Raw genomic sequence first — 10,774 nt, 5'->3', positions numbered from 1 at the left:
CTGATGACACTTTTGAGGGTAAAGAGGCTCTGCAGAGGATCTAGACAAACTGGAAAGCTGAGCAATTGCCTACCACGTGAAGTTTAACAAGCGGAAGTGCTGGGTTTTGCACCTGGGACAGAGCAACCCTGGATATACCTACAGATCAGGGAGTGAGAGGCTGGAGAGCAGCCCTGCAGAAAGGGATCTGGGGGTTCTGGTTGACAGCAAGCTGAACATGAGCCAACAATGTCCTAGGGTACATCCAGCACAGCATTGGTATCTAGCTGACGGATGTGATAGTCCCACTCTACTATACGCTGCTGTGGCCCCACCTAGAATATTGTGTGCAGTTTGGGGTGCTGCAGTATAGAAAGTATATGAAACTATTGGAAAGTGTCCAGAGGAGGGCCACAAAGTTGGTGTAGGGTTTAGAGGGGAAGCTGTATGAGGAGATGCTGAAGTCACTTGGTATGTTCTGCCTGGAGAAGAAGAGACTGAGCAAGGGATCTCATAGCACTCACTGCTTCCTCGCAAGGGAAGGAGGAGGAGCAGGCGTTGATCTCTTCCCTCTGGTGATCAATGATAGGACCTGAGGGGGTGGCAAAAAGATGCACATGGGGAGGTTTACATTGTGTATTAGGAAAAGGTTCTTCACTCAGAGGGTGATAGAGCACTGGAACAGGCTCCCCATGGAAGTAGTCATGGCACCAAACCTGACGATATTGAAGAAGCATTCGGACAATGCACTCAGACACATGGTATAAATTTGGGGGCTGTCCTGTGCAAGGATTAAGAGTTGGATTTAATGATCCTTTGGAGTCCCTTCCAGCTCAGATTATTCTGTGATTCAGTCTGGCCTCTAGTGGTTTCCTTCCTTATAAGAAACACAAGTTTTCTGCTTTCCAAGCCTGCTCTTCACTGCTGGATTCCTTAGCCATCAGATACCCTCTCACACCTGATGTCAGTCTTCTGCCAAAACTCAGACTCAGCTGTCATGCCCCCAGGTGCCTTTGTCTACTTAGGTTGACCCCCTTAATGATGCTAGGCCAAGTGGAAAGGTCATTAAAGGCCAATTGGACCAAGTTCCAGCCCTTAGCATGGCAAAGATGTAGTTGCTGGGAAAGTCCTACTCAGACCTTGCTTTGGGCTACATCAAATGCAAGAGGAATTTGAGTAATATGGCTGCTGAACATCTATGGAGTCTTTGGTTTTGTGCCAACTTCAACTCAAAATTTTCTAAGATTCAGAACACTATAAATTATGGTCAAGTTTTCCCAGAAAATAAGACTGCCACCCTGTCAAATTCATGGAACCAGTTGGGGTCAATCAAATTGCAGAGACTTTCTTCACTGGAGGGAAACAAAATGCCCAGAATAGTAACACAGAATTGACTTTGACTGGCTTTTTGCAAGTCCTGAAACCAAGGGCTTTCAGGATTTTAGAAACCACTTCTATTTGGAGTGTCCACTCTTTGGAGTGTTTCAAAACATAAACTGAAAACTGCATAGCATTTATCTTACAGTATTTTAAGTCCTCATGAATTTGCAGAGTAGCTTTTCATGAGAAAATGTTAACAGAATTAATCGATGCTTCGGGGATTTTCTGAAATGTGTCGGATACTTTACATCAACAGGGTTATTGTCATAGGTTAGAATACCAAGGGACTTCATCCAGACCTATATAGTAGTAAACTACACATTATCTCCTAGGAATTATGTTCCCAAAGAAAAGCTTGCCTTTACTTTTTAAGAGCCAGGATGTTAGGGAATGTTAAACTACATATACAAAACTATACTACTCCTATTGTACTTCACATCTAAGAACATCCATTGGGCCAAAATGGAAAAAAACCAAACCAAAACCAAACACCGTCTAGTAACTAGTATATACTCTGTTTACAGGATTTGCCCTCACAATTATTTCTCCAGTAGACTCTCAAGTTATAGTTTTCTGCTCTGGTAGACACATATACTTTGAAAAGTATAGGCTTTGACAGGGGCACTAGTAGTATGCTGTTCAATGTTCATCCTCTAGTGGCAACAAGAGTGAATTACTGTTTGGTTAGCAACTCTCTTCATGCGCAAAGTTCCTTTACCCATATTTATATTGCAATATCACCACAGTGTAAAAAAAAAAAACCAACTTTAAAGGAAGCCATAAAGTCCAACACCTCCAAAAAATAAACCTCTACAATTATTAATGACTTCAAGTATGGATTGCAGGTGATGAGGCTTGAAAAGGTTAGGAATACAGACACAAGGTTCTGATAAGAAGAGATCTCCGGAGTCATCACATTAAAATAAAAAGCCCTTTTTCTGCATGGATTAATGTGAATCAGAGTTGCAACAGGTTCTTGAGCATTGACCTTCCTCTGTCTTTCAAACCCAATACCAAATATGTTTGTAACAGCTTTCCCACTGAGGGTGCTCTTTTAGCATAGTATTTTTCCTTTAGGAGCTAAGTTATGACCTTGACCTAGGGAACTGTTTTCAGTACACTTGTCTCTGAACGGATATTACACAATCTACCTGCTGATGGGGACTAAGCATGATGTTGGATGGAGAAGAACAAAAACACCACCAAGAACAGAGCAAAAAGACGGAAATGTCTTCACCCTGGATTTATAAGCTCAGCCTTGTTCCCACTGAAGCAATGGTAAAAATCCTGTTGACAGAGCTGGGAGTACTCTGCCCAGCTGCAGTGCTTCTGTAAGAGGCCAAACTGAAAAGAAAAATGTTTCACACACATAGTTAACATATTTCAGATTTAAATAACAGAGAACTGGTAACTAAGTTACTTCACTGATCATAGCTGAACATTTTTAGCATAACTAGGAAAAGTGAAAAACCCTTAAACAAAACCATATTTTTTTTCTAAATCACAACATAGTTACATTCCTGCTACAAACAAAACCCTGAGTAAAGTCACACAGTGTCACTGACCTGTATTTTGTTCTATAAGACATACAAGCACAAAAGTGTCCTTTAGCTCATCTGTCATTGCAGTCCACAAAGCATGTTAAAGCAGCTTACTACTCAACACTTCTGACTTATTAGAAAAAAATGAACAAACATACCAAAGTTTTGACTGAGCCTAGCAGCACCTAGAAAAGTTGGACCAGTTGAAGCTATTGGATAACATTTTTAAATGCTGTTAAAAACTAGACCTAGGCACAGATCCTAGGACCCCACTGAGGATGCAGACACCCTTCCTCCTCCCCCATCCTCTGCCCCCCAGCCCAAACCTCAGATTTGCTGCTCAGTCCTTGCACTGCCATGTAGGTACCTAATACCTCTTGACAATGAAATGTTATTCGATACTTCAATCAGTCCCAGTGGGCATGCAAGCCCAGCCGGGCTTGACAGCAGCTTCTGCTTGACAGCCTTCGGTGTCTGCCTGTGCATGTGATCTCACAGTACTTCACATCAGCCTCATCTCTCCACCCTGAAATGGGACGTGTGCACAGCAGATGCATAGCAGACACAAGAGACATGAGATATTTCTATCCATCTTCAGTTTCAGCAGCAGTTTCAACAGGATAAAACTCTGGGAAATAAGACACTGCATTTAAAATCCCCTTCTCATTTGAGACAGGAACTTGAAACCAAGCATCCTAGTTCACAAGGCAGTAATCACCATCTCTGAACTTAGTGCAGAGTCAGGGTTTTTAAGTGTTACCTGTCAAAGTTGTTCTACTTTGCCTAAGTATTCATTAAAAAAGAAGATTGACCTTACATCGTAGGTCAGTGACTCACTGTTTTGCATCTGTGTTATTTTATTTCTTTGGGGTTTAGCAGGGGGTTTTTCTGTTTTAATTCATTTTTTATTGAAGACATGGAAAGAGGAGAGGTGAAAATGTCCTTTATTACTCCAAGGGAACAAATAAATAAATAAATCATTTTTCTGCTTCTTATTGTTGCTGTCATTTTAATCCCTTTTGTTGCCCTACATTTCATCCTTTTGGCCTTTTCTAGCTCTGCATGTTGTCTTCTAACTGGTTCATGCTTTCAGCTCTTCATCGTATTGCAGGTTTATCCCTATTAGTGACCCCCTTCTGCTGGCAGATATCAAAAGCCTCCTAAAGCTTACATCTCGCATCTTCTCTTACAGAGGAGATGCCAACAACGCAAAAAGGAAAAGAAATCGTTCATACCTCAAGGATAGGAAAACAAGGGTTCTCTTCCTAGAAACTGAATAATTTCATTTTCTAATATGGAAAGGTTATGTGAATTCAGACATAGGAATGAAAGTATGGACAGCACTGCTGACAAAACTTACTGGGAGGGGAACTGTATCCAAAAATGTCCTGATGAGATGTCTAGGTAAATTAGGTTTCAAAGTACTCTCCCCAGTCAAGTGAGCACCAGACAATTTGTTGCACCATACAGCATGCAATTAAATCAAATTCTTGCTGCATGAGAGTATTCATACAAAGCAGATGGGTGCTTTAACATTGGTTGCTTCTCTCTAGGGAAAAAAGAAACACAGAAAACCCAAAACCTACACAAAACAGCAACCAGCTTTGCCACCATGGGAGGGAGCCACCACAATTAGACAGAAGGCTTACAATTGCAACTGAAAACTTTTAATTACAAGACATATGCTAATGTGGATTTGTGTTGTAATTGTAACTGGGTCAAAGGGAAGAAAGAAGGGCTAGAACGAGGATTGTGGAGAAAGAAGGGCTGTTTAGCATCCCAAATGTCTCTGACTAACCAAGAGTAAGTCCACTGAGACCATAAGACTGGAAATTGTACTATGAAGTTTATGATGCAAGCTTACAAATCAATAGTGTATCCTGACCTTGACTAGTATATTCAGTAGTAGGTGGGTTTTTTTGCCACAACTGTGTGATGATAAAAATTGATTAAAGAAAACAAAACACAGAGCAAAGCCCTTAAACAAGACCAGAAAAAATGAACACTGTGATGACTACATTTGAAGAAAAGATTAATAAGGCAAGGAAAAGCACAGTAGCAGCCTCATGAAACTTAAAAGATCAGTTGGACATTCCAGTTTCTCAGAATGCAAAATCAGTGGAGTTAAAGGAAAACAAGACTTGAAATGATTATTTTAAAAGGTGTATTTTTTTTTTTGCATATACTTAATAAGCCTGCAGAACATGTTTTCACTAGACAGATATCTTTGAGATTGAGAAAATTATCAAATGCGGAGGGATGATATATATGAACATGTAGAAAATTACATTGAAAAGAAGGTGGTGTTGACAAGTTGTTTATTTTAGTCATGTTGACTGTGTCATGGTCAACCAGTCGTAATAACAACAGCAGCAACACAAATAAAACTAAATTCTTTATTTTATAATTATACATACAAGGATTTCTACACTAGATCAATTAATTAGATTTCATGAGAGAAAAGGTTTTGAGATATCTACTTGTGCTTCTCCGTGTCTGTCTTAGTTTTTACAACTGACCCATCATCACCAAGCCATGGGTCATTACAAGTTTTATTCTTCTTTACACAGCTTTGCTTCAGAAAGCAAAATCACAGTGATATATTGAATGCAGTCAAATTCTTATTTGTAAAGAAAGGCACTCTGCTTTCATCCATAACAAAGTGCTTTGACAATCTAATCTTGGCATTTTGTTTTGTTTCATTATACATTAATTATATTGATTTTTTTTTAATCCAGTAACCCTGTGTGATCTCTGTGTTTGATGGCAGAGATTATTTATACAGTAGGTCAGGCAAATATTCATGTGACGTTCAATCTTATCTCCAGTGTTATTTTGATATAATAACAGGCTGGATTAACCCCCTCACATCTCCATTGGCAAAATGTGCTCTCCTTCAAGGATCCTTAAAATTGCTGATAAGTAGAGTTAGCAGGTTCAGTTTTCTCTAAAATGCTTGCTGAGTTCTGTTTGTCCAAGAGTAGGTGCTACACAGTGTGGCCTGCCTGAACAGAGGTGTTGTGTCTCACAATTACTTTGTCTTTAAGCTGTTCTCCAACATCCGACATCTACCTCCAGAAAGTAAGCCCTGCCCCCTTCCCCCAAGCAGAGGTCAGCACCTCTGAGCATCATTGTTCCTCTGGACAGTTGAGAGCTTACCTATACCTCTCTATCTGCAAAGAGTTTGAAATAGTAAATGCATGCAGCATAAGGCTGAAGAAAGGAATCAAAAGGTTTCACACTTGATAACTGTCAGACAGTATTTCAATGGTTAGGCAACCGTGAATCTCAGCAGTAGCTTACCTGGTTTCAATTCTACACGCAATCCTCAAGCTCTTATGAACTGACTGAAGTCCCAGATTCGTGTCTGCCATCATCTGGGGAAACAGGTGAGACTCCTAAACCTGAAAAAAGGTACCCTTGGCATTACCAGCAACAAGAGTATAATAATAATTAATAAAAATGATATTGCTGAAATCCAAAATGCCTCAGGACAAAAGGTAGGAACAGATTTCTTGACAACAGCAGCTAGGCAAACTGTTATTTTTGTAAGAACCAGTGCAGAAGTGATCCATATAAATGGGCCCTCCTCTTTAACAGTGTACCATTTTGCTGTCAGTAACAGCCTTCTTGCTCTCTTGATGAGAATTTCGGGGTGCTCTGCCAGCAGCCTCGCCCCCATTTCTGTAGCAGGCACTGTTCAAGCATGTTTGTACCCCACTTTCAGCTTCCCACTTCATAGGACAGGTAACCAGAGAAAATCAACCTCTTGACCTACTGTGGTCTGGGTCCTATGACTTGTTCCTATTTTTATTAGCATCCTTAAAAGAGGTTAGCAATAAGGTCCTTCAAAAATCCAGCCTCTCTACTGTTACATTTGATGAGGTATAAACCAATACAAATGAATTTTTGTTGGCTTATTGTCCCATGGACACTTTTTCCCTAAGTTGTGTAACCTCTGGTTTGGGGCTGGATCTCACTTTTTCTCTGTCAGTACTGTCTACTTTTCTCCCTACTGCATGTGGAAAGGCTTGTTCCTGGAAAGCCATGTATTGGTTTGGGACGGAAAGGGGAGTTTCATGTCCATTCTGACATTTAATCCATGTGACAGATCTAGACATTAAAGTAAGCAGTAGCCCTCTACTACTGTCTCAAACTGTTCTTCACTTGAGATGCCATAATATGTATTTCAAAGCCCTATAATATTTAAATTGCCTTTAGAGTAAGTCTGTGGGGAATTTACCTTTTCCTTTATCAGCATAAGACAGCAACCACTTAAGAAACTAAACCTAACCATGGTGAAGGCTGAAGACTTGTGTCATCAGTTTCTACAGCCCTCAGGGATGACAGTAAAGGGCACATTACTTGGCTAGTAGTGCTTGTTTCTGCTACTTGGCCTGAAGAGACAGTGGCTGAAGAGACAGTGGCTGAAGAACATGAAGAGATTTAAATAGCTGATGCTAGTTTAAGTGCCTGGAGTCAGTGCTAAAGGGTTCCTTTACTTTTTTCAAAGCTGCTGCTAAGCTATAGCTCACTGGTAGGCACTGAAAACCCTTCATCTTCATGGCTGGTCCCCTGCCTGGGGTTAGTAATGTTGATTACAGCAGAATGCAAGAAGCAGATGCTTTTATATATTAATTCTCCACACAGAAACTCATGCTCTGCAGCCTGCTTTCAGCTTTACCTCTTGTCCAAGTATTTCTGTATTAGTTCTCCAGATAGGCAAACTCACGCTTGTGCCATCACTGCATGGAGCATCTGGCCCATGGTAGGATGACTAGAGAAGGATTTTAACCTGTCTTGCCAGAACAGCTCAATAGCTCTTCGAAAATAATTGTCTGGCTGGTCTATACACACACAAAATTGTGAGTTGGGTATTTTACCCAGTGCCCAAACACTTGGTGTGCCACCAAGGAAATAAATGGCTTTTTCTTTCTTTTTTTAACCCCATGGGTCCATGATTTGATGCACAAAGTCCATAGGCTTCCATAGCTAGATTTGTGATGAGACAGCCTCTCACTTTTCTTCTCTCACTAGACTTTCTGCAGTTTCAGTTTTAGGTATTTCTTGAATGTTTTCCACATTCTAGCAATACTAATTACTTGGACAAAATAATATCAAAAGTAAGCCTACAGAAGTTAAGAGAATAATAGCGCAACACAAATTTGGAACACCTCATGTTCTGCATCCAGACTCTGATTCCGAAAGCCATGCTTATGCAACCAGAATAGAAAAATAATATCAAATGGCATATATGTCATTGCCACAAAGTTACAACAAACAATCAATAAATTCTTGACTCAAATCAATAACATCAATAACCTCAGCCCTGTCAGTTACTTGGATAAAATATTCCTAATAATCCATAGAGCTAAAATGAAGCATTTTGGAGAGAGGAAAAATGATAAAGAAGGAGCTAGGGTTTTTGTATTTCTACCATAGCTGTTCCTCTTCATATTCTTGATGCCAAGCAGTTCCAGTAGAAAATAATCTGGCAAGTCACTGGAATTCTTGATGATTAGAAGATGAAGATCACTTCATACACAAACTTAAATAAAACTTTATGTTCCATGAGTCACAACATGTGACTTTAAAGAAAATTATAAAAATTCCCAAATTTGCTTAACATTGAAAATGATATTGTTGGCTAAGAATTATTGGGGAAATTAGTGGGGAAAGTCTTGTAGAAAAGTAACTCTTGCCTAGGATTCATGTGGTGTCTTTTGACAAGTGGGTGAAACTCTGGGGCAACAGTTGGAACACCTGAAAATTACCATCAAAAGTCTTCAGTAAACACAACTTTACATCATGCATGTTTTTAACCATCTGATTCTTATCTGTTTGTGTTCTCTAAAGCAATGTCAGGGTCAGAGATGGAGATTGGTAAACGGGTTATAGTATTACATCAAACAGAGCCTACATAAACATATACAATACTTTCACTTCATTGATATCCCATGCCCTATCAAAAGCATTGCCTTGCTCACGAATACTGCCCTAAGTTATCATAACTTGTTCTAATGTTCATTACATTTATGTAAATGAAATATGAAGGGACTGATTTCTATAGGTCTATCTTTTGTACAGAAGGATACCTGCTCACAAAGACTGCTTAAGCAGAGTTTTAGTTTTCCTCAGTTTCATTGTGAAAAAGACAGTAAGGGAGAAAAGCCTGGACCACCATTTAGATTTGACCTACAATCATAAACGAAACAAAACAAAAGCACCTTAAAAATATTTTATAATTTTGGGAGGGGAGGGAGGATGTTCGATAGTTGTTTACCTTTTCTTTTTCTTACTGTGTAAAATGAAAAAAATCTGGATTCTAAAAGGATGCCAGTCCTTAGGAATTGTCTGGTCAGTTCAGATACTACCAGTTGCCCTACAGTACGGAAAAATATGCCAAATACCTGAAAACATGATGGTGCTTTGGAAGAATGAGATTCTTATGAAACTAATGTAAGTTCTCTGACATAGGTCTGTGCTTCACAAAACTATTCTCCTCTTGCATTAAGTGTCTTTCCTTATCTATTTTTTATCCAAATGATGATGATGAGTTATAAAAAATAATTTTGAAAAGCATTGCACATGTATCATTAAAAGCTATTTGCTCTCAGTTCACATCCTTTTCTTTTAAAGATCGAAAACTGCAGGCAGGATGGTGGCAGTCACTGTGGTGTACAGTCATTTCAAGGGCAGTTAGCTTATGTTAAGCAGTCAGTAGTAAAATGATCCTCAATTCTGTTCATACAAAGCTATCTAACGCGGCAGAGAATCACAATACATAGAGAAGTGAATGAATATATGCATACACATCTATAAATGCATATGAGCTCTTTGGGTCTATGTCATTTTACAGCTGGGTCTACTTTTCATTTGTAATTCTTTTTTCATGTTTCATCATGAAAGGGACTTAGTTTTGCATTGTTTTCTTTTTCTCTTTGAGGGAGGCAAAAAGACATATTTCTGTATATTTTCCACTTCACATTGAATGGTAAGAAAATCGTGATTTTCCTAAGACAGATGCACAAGAAAAAAAATAGAAACTAAGGGGAGAAAAGAGCACTAGAGCTTAAAAAAATATATTTGTGATGTACAAATTATCATACCCTAAGTTTTCATCCAAAATTTTCTCCTAGTCAGACATGTGAAGTGCACAGAATTCTTTTAAAATCTGTAAAATTAGTTTTGTTTAAAATGCTACTGAGTTTTAAGGGCTCCCATCTTTTTTTGTGTCCAGATAGAGACCCCTAAAGCAACCTGAATATAAAAGAAAAAAAGTAGATGAAGCAATTAAGCGAAAATGTCTCGAGTTTTAAAAATCTGCAATTAGTAAGAATACTTTTGTGAAGCGAGTTATGAATATAGGAGGTTAAAATGGACTACATTATAAATAAACCTTTGACATTAATACCAGAAAAAGAAAAAAGAATAATAGAATGTTAAACAATGCTCTGCAGTTTTGTTTCACATAAATGATGTATATACAAAAGAGAACTAAATGCAGAAAAAAAAATCCCAAACAAATAAACATCGTGCTACAAAAATCATTAGATGACTTGAGAGCAGAATTTTCTATTTCAAGCTCAGTACATACCGCAAATACCAGGATAAGATAATTGATTCAGCCCAGTGGAGTTTGAATACTTTTGCTTTTATTGTAGTAACAACCATCGCATGCAAAGAAGAAAGAGAAAGATTTTTTTTTTTTCCCCCAAGTGATACATGAGGAGATGGAGAGGGTAACAGGACAGACAGAAAAACAGATATCTCATTTGTTTCTGCACTGTTTGACAAACACCGTTTTCCTCTAAGTACATGTTTTTTGGACCGATACTCCTCTCATCCCTGCAACAGTAGCAACACTGAGCCCA

Source organism: Phaenicophaeus curvirostris, chromosome 6, assembly GCF_032191515.1.
Source record: "Phaenicophaeus curvirostris isolate KB17595 chromosome 6, BPBGC_Pcur_1.0, whole genome shotgun sequence".
NCBI lineage: Eukaryota > Metazoa > Chordata > Aves > Cuculiformes > Cuculidae > Phaenicophaeus > Phaenicophaeus curvirostris.
Note: the sequence above shows the minus strand (reverse complement) of the source record.